At 41.6% G+C, this 14,182-nt stretch overlaps 1 non-coding gene across 1 annotated transcript; it reads right to left on the bottom strand.

Annotated features, from left to right (window-relative positions):
• Positions 1 to 1,087: 1,087 nt before the first annotated feature.
• On the bottom strand, positions 1,088 to 1,194 carry LOC128133139 (small nucleolar RNA R71). Its single transcript, XR_008231317.1, has one exon. It is a non-coding gene; the product is annotated as a small nucleolar RNA R71 (small nucleolar RNA).
• Between the last annotated feature and the right edge of the window lie 12,988 nt (positions 1,195 to 14,182).

Here is a 14,182-nt window from a genome sequence, read left to right as displayed (position 1 = left end):
ACCTTACTTATCAATCTATACCACTTAAAGACAGGTTCACTGCCTTTGTGTGCTCAAATTATTAATAAAAAGTAGGGATAAAACTAGTTGAATTTACACACATCAAGTTTTTGGCGCCGTTGCCGGGGAACGGTTCTAAATAATTAAGCTAATTCCTAATTTTTTTCGATCCTTTGTGTGAGTTTACTTGCATAAAGTTCATTTATTGCAGTTTAGTAAATAGCAATTAGGTTTTAGTATCTGTTTTAGTTAGATTTAAAACTTAGAAACTTTATTTGAAAAATCACTGCTACTCGCCGAGTGCACTCGCGACTACTCGGCGAGTAACAGCTCATTTAGATTTTTTTTCTTTTAGTTGTTTGCAATTTTTTTTTTGTTCTTTTTACGCTTTTATTTGATTAATTTCAGGACTTTCATGACCAGAGGAGCAAACACGCCACTGGTACCCCCGTTTGAAGACCCCGAATCCGAATTGAAAAGAAACAAAGGGAAGGACGTGGAGAGTTCAAGCACACCAAAGAAATCACCATTGTCCAACTTGAAGACTGTTTTCGGAAAAAAGAAGAGCAGCAAATCCGGAGCTTCAAGCGCTTCCTTAACAATTGAAAAGCCAATCCAAGAAGATATTGGATACGAGACCGAGGAAGAAGAGGAGGCAACGTACGAACAAGAAACCGGATCGGAGGAAGAGTTAGCATTCACTATGGCTAACATTGATGAAATTCCCATGGGGGAATGGAAGAAGAGGATGCGCGACGACCATGGCCCGGGACTTGTGCAACCCGCAATTCCCGCAACTGCTACCTTCGAACTAAAAGGTCATATCCTAGCTGCGCTTAAGGAAATACCTTTCTATGGGAAAGATCATGAAGATGCCTACAAACATTTGGATGAAGTAAATGATGTTGCTGACTATTTCAACATTCCAAATGTAACCCGCGAAACTCAACTACTTCGGATGCTTCCGGTAACCTTCAAGGGTGTTGCTAAAGACTGGCTCAAATCACTTCCTCCCGGGTCAGTCACTACTTGGGCCAAAATGAAGGAAGAATTTATAGATCACTTTTGCCCACCATCCAAAATAGCCAAACTCAAGAAGGCCATTGCAAACTTTGAACAACAAGCTGGAGAATCTTTATATGAAGCATGGGAGAGGTACAAAAGTTTACTACGAAATTGCCCACACCATGATCTAAATAGCCAACAAGAAGTGTCCATCTTTTATGATGGAGTCAATGTTACGACCCGGCAGCTGCTAGACTCACAGGGCCCACTTACGAAGAAGCCACCCCCGGTAATCAAAGAATTAATTGAAGAATTCTCTAAACACTCTAGAGAATACCACAACCCAAGGAATGATGTCACGAGGGGAGCCGCATATGCTGCTACTGAAGATTTATCCGCGGTCATGGCCATGTTAAAAACCATGGATAGAAGAATGGACAAAATGGATCAAACTATCCATGCCATACGGGTGGGTTGTGAAAACTGCAATGGACCTCACCTCACTAAGGATTGTGATTTAGATGAGCACGGCAACAAAAAGGCACAAGTATGTTATTCGAGCGGTGACCGGTATGAAGAAGACTGGCGAAAACAAAAGAAGGAGTGGCTGCCTTATGAAGAGTACAAGAAGGCCAAGGAGGAGAAGTATAGGCAAAAAGGGAGAGGATTCTACCAAAAAGAGGAGCCGGTGCAAGAGAAGAAGCCAAGCTTAGAAGAGATGCTAACTAAATTTGTGGCTGCTTCCGAGAAAAGACACAGTGACCACGATGCTGCTATCCAAGAAACAAGAACAATGCTCAGGAACCAGCAAGCATCCATCCATAATATAGAAACTCAGCTTGGGCAACTCGCTCAACAACTAAACCAAAGGTCACCGGGAGAGCTTCCTAGCAAAACCGAGAACAACCCACGAGGCGCGCAAGTGAACATTATTACCACAAGAAGTGGGAAGGTTATTACTCCCCTGGCCCCCATTCGCACTGAAGAGAATAAGGACTCACAGAAGGAAGAAACGGAAGCACAAGCTGAAAACCAACATTCACAATCTGAGAGATCTACTCGCCGAGTAGGACCGATGTACTCGGCGAGTACATCTGAAAAACCGCATGATCAGCCACCCGTCAAACCTTACCAGCCTCCAATGCCGTACCCAGCCCGAGCCAAGAAGGAGAAGCAGGAAGAAGAGTATCAGAAATTCCTTGATCATATTAAAACTCTTCAAATAAACATTCCTTTCATCGAAGCCGTCATGCAAATGCCCAAGTACGCAAAGTTCCTTAAGGAACTCCTCACTAATAGAAGAAAGATGGAAGAGGTGCAGAAAGTAGTATTGAATGAGAATTGCTCCGCAGCCATGCTAAACAAACTACCAAAGAAGAAGGGTGATCCGGGGAGCTTAACTTTACCTTGCCAATTTGGCAACTTAGCAGCAATTCATGCTTTAGCTGATTCGGGAGCGAGTGTAAACCTTATGCCATACTCGTTCTTCAAAAAGTTGGACCTCCCAGAGCCAAAGCCAATTCGGATGGCAATTCATTTAGCAAACAAGACGGTTACTTTCCCAAGAGGCATATGTGAAGATCTATTAGTGAAAGTAGACAAATTTGTCTTCCCGGCTGACTTCATCATTCTTGACATGGAGGCGGATCCGCAAGTACCAATCATCCTTGGAAGACCCTTCCTCAACACAGCTAGCGCCATCGTAGACATGAGAGACTCAAAGCTCACATTGCGAGTTGGGGATGATTCAGTAACATTCGGGGTAGACCAAGCCATGAAGTACTCAAGGAGTAGTGACGACACGGCGTTCTCAATCGACATGCTTGACGAGTTATTGGAAGGAGACATACCTGAAGATTCCAGCAAGGTTGCAGCTTTTGAAGAAGTATTTGATCCAGAGAAAGATTTACTAGAGATTGAAAAACTGTTGGAGGAAGCAGAGTATAAAGAACTCAAAAACCAAGCTGAAAGCCCTACTCGCCGAGTAGTCCCGATCTACTCGCCGAGTACACCTGAAGAAAAGTCAGCAGTCGCGAATGCCGCCATGAACTCGCCGAGTACCATACCTGCACTCGGCGAGTATGCCACTATGAACACTAAATTGGAGCTCAAAACACTGCCTAACCATCTGGAATACGCCTTTCTGGAAGAAGGAAATCAGAAGCCAGTAATTATAGCCTCAGATCTCTCCAAGACAGAAAAGGAAGAGCTTGTACGGGTACTGAAGAAAAGGAAGAAAGCCATCGCGTGGAGCATCTCCGACATAAAAGGAATAAGTCCATCCTACTGCTCTCACAAAATAAACTTAGAAGAAGGAACCAGACCGGTGGTGCAACATCAAAGAAGATTAAACCCAAACATGCAAGAAGTCGTCAAGAAGGAGGTGGTAAAGCTTTTGGATGCAGGAATCATCTACTCCATCTCCGATAGCCCATGGGTGAGTCCGGTCCAGGTGGTGCCCAAGAAAGGAGGAATGACGGTCATTACCAACGAGAAGAATGAGTTAATTCCAACGCGAACAGTAACCGGTTGGCGAGTGTGTATCGATTATCGCAAGCTAAACGATGCCACTCGCAAAGACCATTTCCCCCTTCCTTTCATAGACCAAATGTTAGAGAGACTTTCGGGCCATAGCTATTATTGCTTCTTAGACGGGTTTTCCGGGTATTTCCAAATACCCATAGACCCAATGGACCAAGAAAAGACCACCTTTACGTGCCCCAGTGGGACCTTCGCCTATAGACGCATGCCATTTGGCTTATGCAATGCACCTGCGACATTTCAAAGGTGCATGACCGCCATATTCCATGATATGGTGGAGAAATTCATGGAGGTCTTTATGGATGATTTCTCTGTATTTGGATCTTCTTTTAATGACTGCCTTACAAATCTTGACTCGATGCTTGCTAGATGTGAGAAAACCGACTTGGTCCTAAATTGGGAAAAGTGTCATTTCATGGTCAAGGAGGGTATAGTATTGGGACATAAAGTCTCTAAAAAGGGAATTGAGGTGGATCGGGCAAAGATAGACACCATCGCTAAATTACCCCCGCCAACTAATGTGAAGGGCATTAGAAGCTTTTTGGGACACGCAGGCTTTTACCGGCGTTTTATTAAAGATTTTTCTAAAATTACGAAACCTCTAACACAATTATTGTTAAAAGATGTACCCTTTAATTTCACTAAAGAGTGTTTAGAGGCATTTGACTTTTTAAAAGAAAAATTAACTAATGCCCCAATCATTATAGCACCAAATTGGAACTTACCCTTCGAGATCATGTGTGATGCGAGTGACTATGCACTAGGAGCCGTCCTTGGACAAAGGGTTGACAAGCATTTTCAACCCATTTATTATGCAAGCAAGACATTGAATCCTGCCCAAGAGAATTATACCACTACTGAAAAAGAACTGTTAGCCGTAGTTTATGCTTTCGATAAATTTCGCCCTTATTTGGTTTTATCTAAAACCACTGTTTTTACTGACCACTCGGCTATCAAGTATTTGTTTTCCAAACAGGATGCCAAGCCAAGATTAATACGATGGGTGCTGCTTCTTCAAGAATTCGATATAGATATACGAGATAAGAAGGGAATGGAGAACGTAGCTGCCGATCATTTATCTAGGCTCGAGAACCCGGCATTGCAAGAAGATAAAGATGGAGATGACTTCCCGGATGAATACATTATGGTGTCCGTGGGAGAGGAACCATGGTTCGCGGATATAGCTAACTACTTAGCTACGAATTACGTCCCGAAGGAGTATAGTAGTCAGCAAAAGAAGAAATTCTTTTCGGAGATCAAATATTACTTTTGGGACGATCCATACCTCTTCCGAAGTTGCGCGGACGGGATTATAAGAAGATGTGTGTTCGGAAAGGAGAGTCGAAAAATACTAGAGCAATGCCATAGCGGACCCACGGGAGGACATCATGGCGCACACTATACCGCGAAGAAGATCTTTGACATTGGGTTTTATTGGCCAACAATCTTCAAAGATGCAGCCCAATATGTCAAAGAATGTGATGCTTGTCAAAGGGTGGGAAACATTTCCTCCCGTAATGAAATGCCACAACATAGCATTCAAGTGTGCGAGGTGTTCGACGTGTGGGGCATAGACTTCATGGGGCCATTCCCCGCATCCAAAGGAAACAAGTACATTCTCGTGGCGGTGGATTATGTGTCAAAATGGGCGGAGGCGCAGGCTTTACCTACAAATGACGGACGGGTAGTGGTACGGTTCTTGAAAAGACTTTTCTCCCGGTTTGGTGTTCCAAAGGCCCTAATTAGTGACCGTGGCACACACTTTGCCAATGATCAATTGGACAAGGTGCTCAAGAAATATGGGGTGACCCATAAGTTCTCCACATCATACCACCCGCAAACGAGTGGGCAAACGGAAGTTACCAATCGAGCTTTGAAGCGTATCTTGGAGAAGTCGGTGGGAAGCAATCACAAGGAATGGTCGGATAAATTGGATGACGCGCTATGGGCGTTCCGTACCGCTTTCAAAACACCTATTGGTACTACACCATATAGGTTAGTTTATGGAAAACAATGCCATTTACCGGTTGAAATCGAGCACAAGGCATATTGGGCGCTAAAAAGATGCAACTTTGACATGGAAGAATTGAAGACCAACCGTTTAATGCAAATGAATGCCCTTGAAGAACTCCGGAATGAGGCCTATTCTAGTTCATGGCTCTATAAAGAAAAGACCAAGAGATGGCATGACCAAAGAATCAAAAGCAAAGACATCCATGAAGGCCAAAAAGTACTACTCTTCAATTCCCGTCTAAAACTTTTCTCGGGCAAACTCAAATCAAGGTGGGATGGTCCATTTGTGGTTAAGACAGTGTTTCCTCATGGGGCTATTGAATTGATCTCAAGAGATGGCACGCCATTTAAAGTCAATGGCCATCGAGTGAAGAAATATGAAGAAGGAGTCCCCCGCAATGAAGGAATGGAGGAGCTCCTGCTGTGCGGAATTGCAAAAACATAGAAGGGGCGGAGTCCAGCTAATGACTCCATCAAAAGAAGCGCTTCTCGGGAGGCAACCCGAGTTTCACGTTTGCATTTTCTTTCCCTTTCTTTATTTTTCGTATTATTTTTTTCATTTCTCTTCATTCATTCTACTTCTCTAAGTGCTTGAGGACAAGCTCTACTAAAAGTGTGGGGTGGAAAGGCTAAAATAAAGGAAATCACATAGTAAAATTGGCAAAAACGTAAATTTTTTTCAATCTGAGACATATACTCGGCGAGTATATCGGCTACACTCGGCGAGTAGATGCTCGTATACAGCTAAAACTTCACAACACGCGTCCTTACTCGGCGAGTATATCCATTATACTCGGCGAGTATGCGGTTTAAACCCAGTAAAATAAAATCTGTAAAAAACTGCTTTTGTTCAACACTTCACCCCCATACTCGTCGAGCAGTTCTCTCAGCCACCTCCCAAGAAGTTCCTCAAGATCTAGTCAATTTTCTCCCAATTTCTCTTAATTCAAGCACCAAGGGAGCATGGCAAGGAGAGGACAATCATCAAGAGGAGGAGGCCATGGTGATATGCCATGGTTATCCTTTCAACAAATTACCTCTAAATCCTCCAAAACTCGAGCCCTAAACAGGTTGGAAGCGCTGCGACAGAAAGAAATTCACTTGCCCACTGCAGTGGATTGGGGATGGATGGGTAATGTCGGCTTGGAAGAGGAACTTACTCCGTATTTGGTAAAAGATTGTAACTTGGGTTATGCCAACATCACTTGTGATGGTTGGCTGCAATTATTTAAAATACAAGAGCCAGTATATGCGGAGTTGTGCTGGGAATTCTTTGCTACTATTTCATTCCGAGGTGGGAGTGAATATTACAATCCAAACACGATCTCGTTTTCTTTGGGAGGGGAGATGCGACAATGCAGCATGGTTGAGCTCTCTTGGCGGTTGGGCATCTACGATCAAGATATGACGATGACGGACTACTTTGAAGCCTTCTTGGAAAATACCTACAAAGAACTTCCCGAGGGGGTGGTGGCATCAACATGGTGGAGTACAATTGCTAACCGGGTCTATATACCTTCTACTGCTCAGGAAGGTCATATTCGTTCGCCAATCCATAGACTTATTCACCGGTTCGTCGCGAGTACAATCAATATGCGAAAGGATGGGGATAAGGTCCCCACCCTTGATCTTTTTTATATGTGGAGTATCATTACCCCCGATGTTTTCTGCGATCTCCCATATTGCATTGCTAAATTTCTTGCGGAGGGAGCAGTTAAGGAAAAAATCAACTCGAAGATCAATGGGGGTATGTTCATCACGAGGCTCGCGCGATCATTTGGGATTTTGGAATTACCGCAAGCCCGAATGCTAACGGTTATCCACCCTCCTCCATTCAACACTGCACTTTATAGGAGGGCTCGGATAGTGGAGAAATTTGGTGATTCCTTTACTATTCCAAATGAAGACGAGCCGGCGGTCCCCGAGGAGCCGGGAAGGCGGGTTAGACCGAGAAACGAGCGGGTACGTGAAGACCCACCGGTGATTCCGGTGGAGGATAACGAAGGGTGGAACCAAGTGGAGTATCGACGATACTTGGATGATATAAGGTGAGGGGTTAATTACACCAATCAATCTTTCGACTATCTTTTCCAACAAATGCACATTGCCCCGCGGCCGGGACCCGGTTATCCGTACATAATGAATTGGGACGAACGGATGCAACGAAGGAGTGGAGAAGGTGGAAGTGGAGCTGGAGGAGCCGGGATGGATGAGAAGGAATGAAGATTTTTGATTATGATGTTTGTTTTAAAGACAATTGTGGACATGTAACCTTGGTTAAGTGGTTTGAATTTTAGTATTACTTTTAATTTTCTTTTCAGGTGTTGAAGCTAGGATGCATGCTATTTAGGAATGGTCAAGCAAGGAATGAGGGCCTTTAGGAGTGCTTATAGAGTTTTGTTCCTAGGATCGAGTCCGTACTAATCGAGAATCTATTAGAGTGCTGCTGTTTAGAGAGTTCTTGGAGAGTGCATTTATATTTGCATAACAACACTAGAGTAAAGAAAGCCAGCAATTAGACAATTTCTGGAATTATATGCTCTACTCGCCGAGTGCACTAACACTACTCGGCGAGTACATCTGCTTCTGTGCGATCTGCTTGTCCGATACATCCTACTCGCCGAGTTTACTCGCATACTCGCCGAGTAGCCTGCTGCAGGAGGAATTTTTTCTTTGTTCTGGTTATTGTTCATGTGCCATTCATACATTCTTTGTGCACTACTACTGCGACTTGTGCAACAACCAATTTTCCTTGGAGTTTTCGAGCTATCAACCACACGAGACGTATGACACCCATGCCATGGATGAGCTGTTCCCATGGTTAAAGTCACTAGAAGATGGAGTTGAAGACGAGAGTGTCAACCTAGCAACTGCTACCCCAGGGGAGTTTGTTCCAACTTTCTCTCTATTTGCATTTTTAGTTGTTATAATATGCAATGAGGGCATTGCAAAAATTAAGTGTGGGGTAGGGGGTTAGTCACATCTTAGAACACTTAGAATCTTAATTTTTAATGCTTAGGGCTTAAATTAGAAAATTTTGGTAAAAATTAGGATTCCATATTAAAGTTGTGTTAATAATTGCATGAGAACCCAAATGTTTAGTTGAGCCTATACACGTTCTAGTGCATTTGTGGCTTCCTTATTCCAGTGAAATCATGAGACAAAAACACGACCTTGCTCAGCCTGAGGGATGCAATATGTTTTGCAGCCTAAACCTGAAATGTATCCAGGAAGATTTTTATCATTAGCCAATAAAGGTTGAGATTGAGCACTCCTGCTTAAGCATGTAGGGATTTGAGTGAAAAAAAAAAAGTGAGTTACATGTAAAAAAAAAAAAAAGAGAGAATTACAAGAAAAAGTTTGAAGAATTTTTGGAGCATCAAAGTCAAATGTCAAATATGAAGATCGGAAATTCGAAGAAATCCAGAAAAATTGAAGATACCAAAAAAATCAAACAACAAGGTGGTGAATTCGAAGAAATTAAAGATCTAATGTCAAAAAAAAAAAGTGAAGAATTCCAAAGAGCTCCAATGTGGTATCAAAAGTTGTAATTTTAGAATATGTATGCTTGGGTTGCTCAATTAAAAATACCTTGAGGTTAAAGAGGTTTTCTGAGGATGGATTCGGAGGGTTGCATAAAATGAGCATAGTTCGGGGTGAGTGGGTGAATGTTTATGAGGATTGTGAGTATTTGAAATATGGGGGGTTCTTTAGGAAAAATTTTAGACACAAATGCATGCGTTGCGGTCTTGGCATAATGGCTGGGAAGGATTGGAGTTATTAATGTGATTTTAATGTGTTTAAAACATAGTTTTGCTTGGGGGCAAGCAAAAGTCAAGTGTGGGGTATTTTGATATGTGCATAATTAGTTAATTATTTAACATATATTCTTAGTTATTTTTGGTTAATTATGAGAATAATTTGGACAAAAGGTACTTAAAATGCTTTGAATTGTATTTTCAGCCCAAAAGATATGCTTGGATGTAAAAAGGAGAAAAGGAAAGCAAGAGAAGATTAAAGGGTGCCAAGAATGACCTACTCGGCGAGTAGTTCGGCATTACTCGGCGAGTACACGCGATTGTTCCAGAAGATAGCTACGATTCCTGATCCAAGACGGATAACTATACACCTACTCGGCGAGTTTATTCTGCTACTCGCCGAGTACCCTCTGTTTTGAGATATCTTTATAAGACGAATCCTGATCACTTGGGATATAACTCCTGGCGAATTTTGGGAGAACTACCTGCGACAAAAAGATTCAGAAGGCATTGAAGAACCCTAAGCTTCAAGAGTTGGAAGAATTCAAGCAATTAGGTTAATTCTACCACTTAGACTTAGGAATTAAACATGTTTGCTTTCTTAAACTTTGTTTCTTTGTTTGTTTCTACTGCAACTATGAGCTAAACTCGTTTTTGTTTCTGTTTGGGGAATACCAAAGAACTCCTATGGTTTAATTATTGAATCTTGTTTAATTGTCTATTGGTGATTTGTTAAATTAAGTTTGTTAAAGAACCTTATGTGTTAATCACTACTATTTTCTGTTAATTGGAAGGCAATTAGGTTGCATGAACATCACTTAATTGTTAACCTCATATGTCTATGTGAATGCTAAAACGTATGCTTGGAAGTAATGATTATGAAACTAAGATTAATAAGAAAATAGGAAGATTAATGTGTGAGCTTGTTGAGAAACCACCAACAAGAGGTTAATTGAATTAATAACTTAATTGACCATTACAAATCTTATTTAACCCAAATAATTAATCTAGGGAATTAATTAGTTTAAACACTTGATCAACGCTTAAATTAGTTAATTATCTAAGGGTTAGGAGTAATGAACATGAACCTAACTATTATCATTGGTAACCAATAGCAATTAGTCTATCTTAACTTAAATAACCATAGGAGTGAATTGGTCGAACCTAAATAGAAACATCTTTATCAAATTTGGTGAATAGTTGTTGCTTTAGTTAATTAGTTAAATTTAATTTGTTTAAGTTTCTAGTCTTGCAAAACTAGAGAAAAAACCATTTACTTTTATTATTTGTTTTAGTTAAAATTAGCTATTAGTTTAATTTCCGTTCCCTGAGTTCGATACCTTACTTATCAATCTATACCACTTAAAGACAGGTTCACTGCCTTTGTGTGCTCAAATTATTAATAAAAAGTAGGGATAAAACTAGTTGAATTTACACACATCAATAGCATAAAACATATCAACTAGCATGAACACATAAACTGCATACTGCATCGGGCCGTAGCCCGTAACACATAATCCATAAATCATGTCTGAGCCACGAAGGCATCAAACATCCTAACTACTGCATCAGACCGAAGTCCAGAAACTACTGCTAGTTAGACGGGTCGGCATTGTGGCCTTAGACCCATCCCTACTGAAAGGAAACTCACCTCGTGACACTGGCTGCTGAACTCCTGAATGAGAAATCCCTGACGGCTGCTCCGGCTGCTTCCCAACTATAATGGGAAATAAATACTAAATTAGAATAGGGATTCCTTTATGGGTAAAATGACCATTTTACCCTTACTATGGTGTGGGACACAACAGGGCCCAAAACCTCAATTCCTTCTAAGTCCATCTATGGCCCCACTATAGGCCCACTAATGGCCCAATTTGCTATATTGGGCCTAGAACCCTTTTATTGGGCCTTACTCAAGCCCAATACTAAATCCTTGGTCCTTAGCAACCGAATTCTGATGGGCCATAAAGGCCCAAGGACCCTAAGCCTGAAACCCAACCAACACCGAGGCCCAACACTCGAAGCCCAAACTGGTAGTGTACGCGGGGCGTACACCAAGGTACACTAAGCGTACTGGCCGCTGGCTTGTACATGGCGCGTACTTCCTTGTACGCCCAGCGTACAGCCCTGTTAAGCCAACATCTTACTAAGTGCTTAATAATCCGATCTAGAAGCTACAAATCCATATCCTAAGCTTATTCAATGACTTAAGCCATAAAGTTGCTTACTTGATGGCTTACAAGCCTCATAAAGGCTCAAACTCTCACAAATAACATTCTACTTCTATAAAACCAACTAGATCTCATGCATGGTTCCATATAAGCCTCAAAGATCAAAACTTTACTGCTATGGGGACACTTGAGCTTCAAGGATAGCAATCCCAAGCTCCAAAAACGTAGCTGTAAGATAAAGGTCCTTCCTTTGGACCTAAAAGGTCCAAACTTCCAAAAACTCCTAGATCTAAACTTACAAGAGGAAAGTTGGAAGCTTTATACCTCTTTTGAATGCCAAATGAAGGAATGAACCCAGATCTATGAGCTCAAGGTACTCAAGTTCTCCTTCTTCCACTTCTCTTCTTCTTCTTCTTCTTCACAAAAATAAGCTCAAAGATCAAACACACACAAGCAAGGAGAAAAGGGGACGAACTAGGGGTTTTCTGGGGTGAATGATAAGTGATGAGGCCAAATGGGAGGCTATAATGGGGTTTAAATACGTCTCAAACCCTAAAATTAGGGTTTTTTGTCTGGCCGCGTACGCTGGGCGTACACTATGGTACACTGCGCGTACGCCTCTCCTTCCCGTGTTTCATTTAGTCATTATGCCCAGCGTACAATGGGTTATGCCCCGCGTACGGCTTATGGGCAGGCTATAACTTGGCCCAAAACAAAAGGCCCACTCTCAATATAATTCTATAATAGCCCAAATAAAACTTGAGAATTTAAATAAATATATACCTCAGAAAACGATCGTTACAGTTTTGTTGATGCGAAGCACCCTAATAGAGTGTGTAAGCTTGAGATGTCCATTTATGGACTGAAACAAGCATCTCGCAGATGGAATCTTTGTTTCAATGAGAAAGTCAAAGAGTTTGGTTTTCTACGAAGCGAGGATGGATCATTTGTATATTTCAAATCCAGTGGGAGTATAGTTAGCTTCCTCGTATTATATGTCGATGACATACTACTCATAGGAAACGACTTCCCGACGCTACAGAAAGTCAAGTCCAGGCTTGGGAAGTGCTTCGCTCTGAAGGACTTCGGAGAGGCTGCCTATATTTTGAGAAAAAGGATAGTGAGAAATAGAAGTAAAAGACTGATAGGACTTAGTCAGAATACTTACTTGGACAAGGTACTAAAACGTTTTAGTATGGAGAACTCAAAGAAAGGGGATTTACCAATCCAAAGTAATGCCAAGTTGAGTAAGACTCAAAGCCCGAGTACCAAAGTCGAGATAGCAGAAATGAGACGAGTACCATACGCTTCCGCAATTGGCTCGATTATGTATGCTATGACTTGTACTTGCCCTGATGTGGCCTTCGCTTTGAGCATGGTCAGTAGATATCAAGGGAACCCTGACAAAGCACATTGGACCACAGTCAAGAATATTCTTAAGTACCTTCGGAGGACCAAGGAATGGTTTTTAGTCCTCGGTGGAAGTGATGACTTAAGGGTGCGAGGGTATAGTGACACCAGTTTTCAGACCAACAGGGACAACTACCGTTCGCTGTCGGGATGGGTCCTTACTCTAAATGGAGGAGCAGTAACTTGGAAAAGTTCCAAGCAGGAGACCGTAGTTGATTCAATGTGCGAATTAAAGTATATAGCGGCGAGCGAAGCGTCAAAGGAGGCAATATGGTTGAAGAAATTCATTGGAGACCTTGGAGTTGTGCCAGCCATAAAGGAGTCCATGGAAATTTTCTGTGATAATGAAGGAGCGGTTGCCTTGACCAAGGAACCAAGGGATCAAGGCAGATCTCGACATATCGATAGGAAATATCACTTTATTCGACATCGGGTGGAAGAAGGACTCCTCGTAGTGAAGAGGGTATCGTCGGAGGATAACCCAACATATCCACTTACGAAGGGATTGTGTAGGGTTAAGCACTTGCAGCATGCTAGGAGCATCGGGCTGAAGGACAATATTAGTTTAGATTAGATAGTTTAGAAACGTATAATAGATAAATTGTAATTAACATTCGATGATTAAATAAATGGGTATTATTTATGAGTAAAGTTACTGTCTTATGTTAATTGTTTACCTATTGTTTCATTTTTCATGTTTTGACTTCCTGAATAATAAGATTATTCGAATGTTCCACAGTCACTCATACTTTGGGAGTAGGTATGAAAGAAGATTGTCATGAATTGGCGTGTAGATTGTCTAAAGTGTATTAGACATAGCAAAGGTTTACTGCAACGTTCATGAGTGCTTATGAACTTGATTTGAGCATTGGATTAAACCCTCACTTGCTGGAATCACTTCATGGAATTTATCACGAATGATTGCAAGACAATAATATCATATGGTCTTAAAACCTAGATATATGGTTTATTGTTTGCTAATTGGTTGCGCATTGACAATGCGTAAACGCATCAGTAACTTGATGTTATAAAACACATTGTTGTGTATGATTTGACTAGTGAATAGTAAATACATATAAGTCGAAGTTTATGTGTTCCTTTTATCCTAAGAGGGTAAAAGCGATATTAGGGCCCCTCGATGATTTGGTTTGACTTATATGTTGGGCCCGGTGAGGATTAAATTGATGTGTTCAATTAAGTTCTATGTCAGACGAATCTGAGATCGAGAAACAAACTGCTGGACAATAAGTATGACTATGTTCCATGTAATTGTCCACACAATAT

This window comes from Lactuca sativa, chromosome 3 (genome assembly GCF_002870075.4).
Source record: "Lactuca sativa cultivar Salinas chromosome 3, Lsat_Salinas_v11, whole genome shotgun sequence".
NCBI classification, from domain to species: domain Eukaryota; kingdom Viridiplantae; phylum Streptophyta; class Magnoliopsida; order Asterales; family Asteraceae; genus Lactuca; species Lactuca sativa.
The sequence above is the reverse complement of the archived record's forward strand: the minus strand, read 5'-3'. Positions and strand labels throughout refer to the sequence as shown.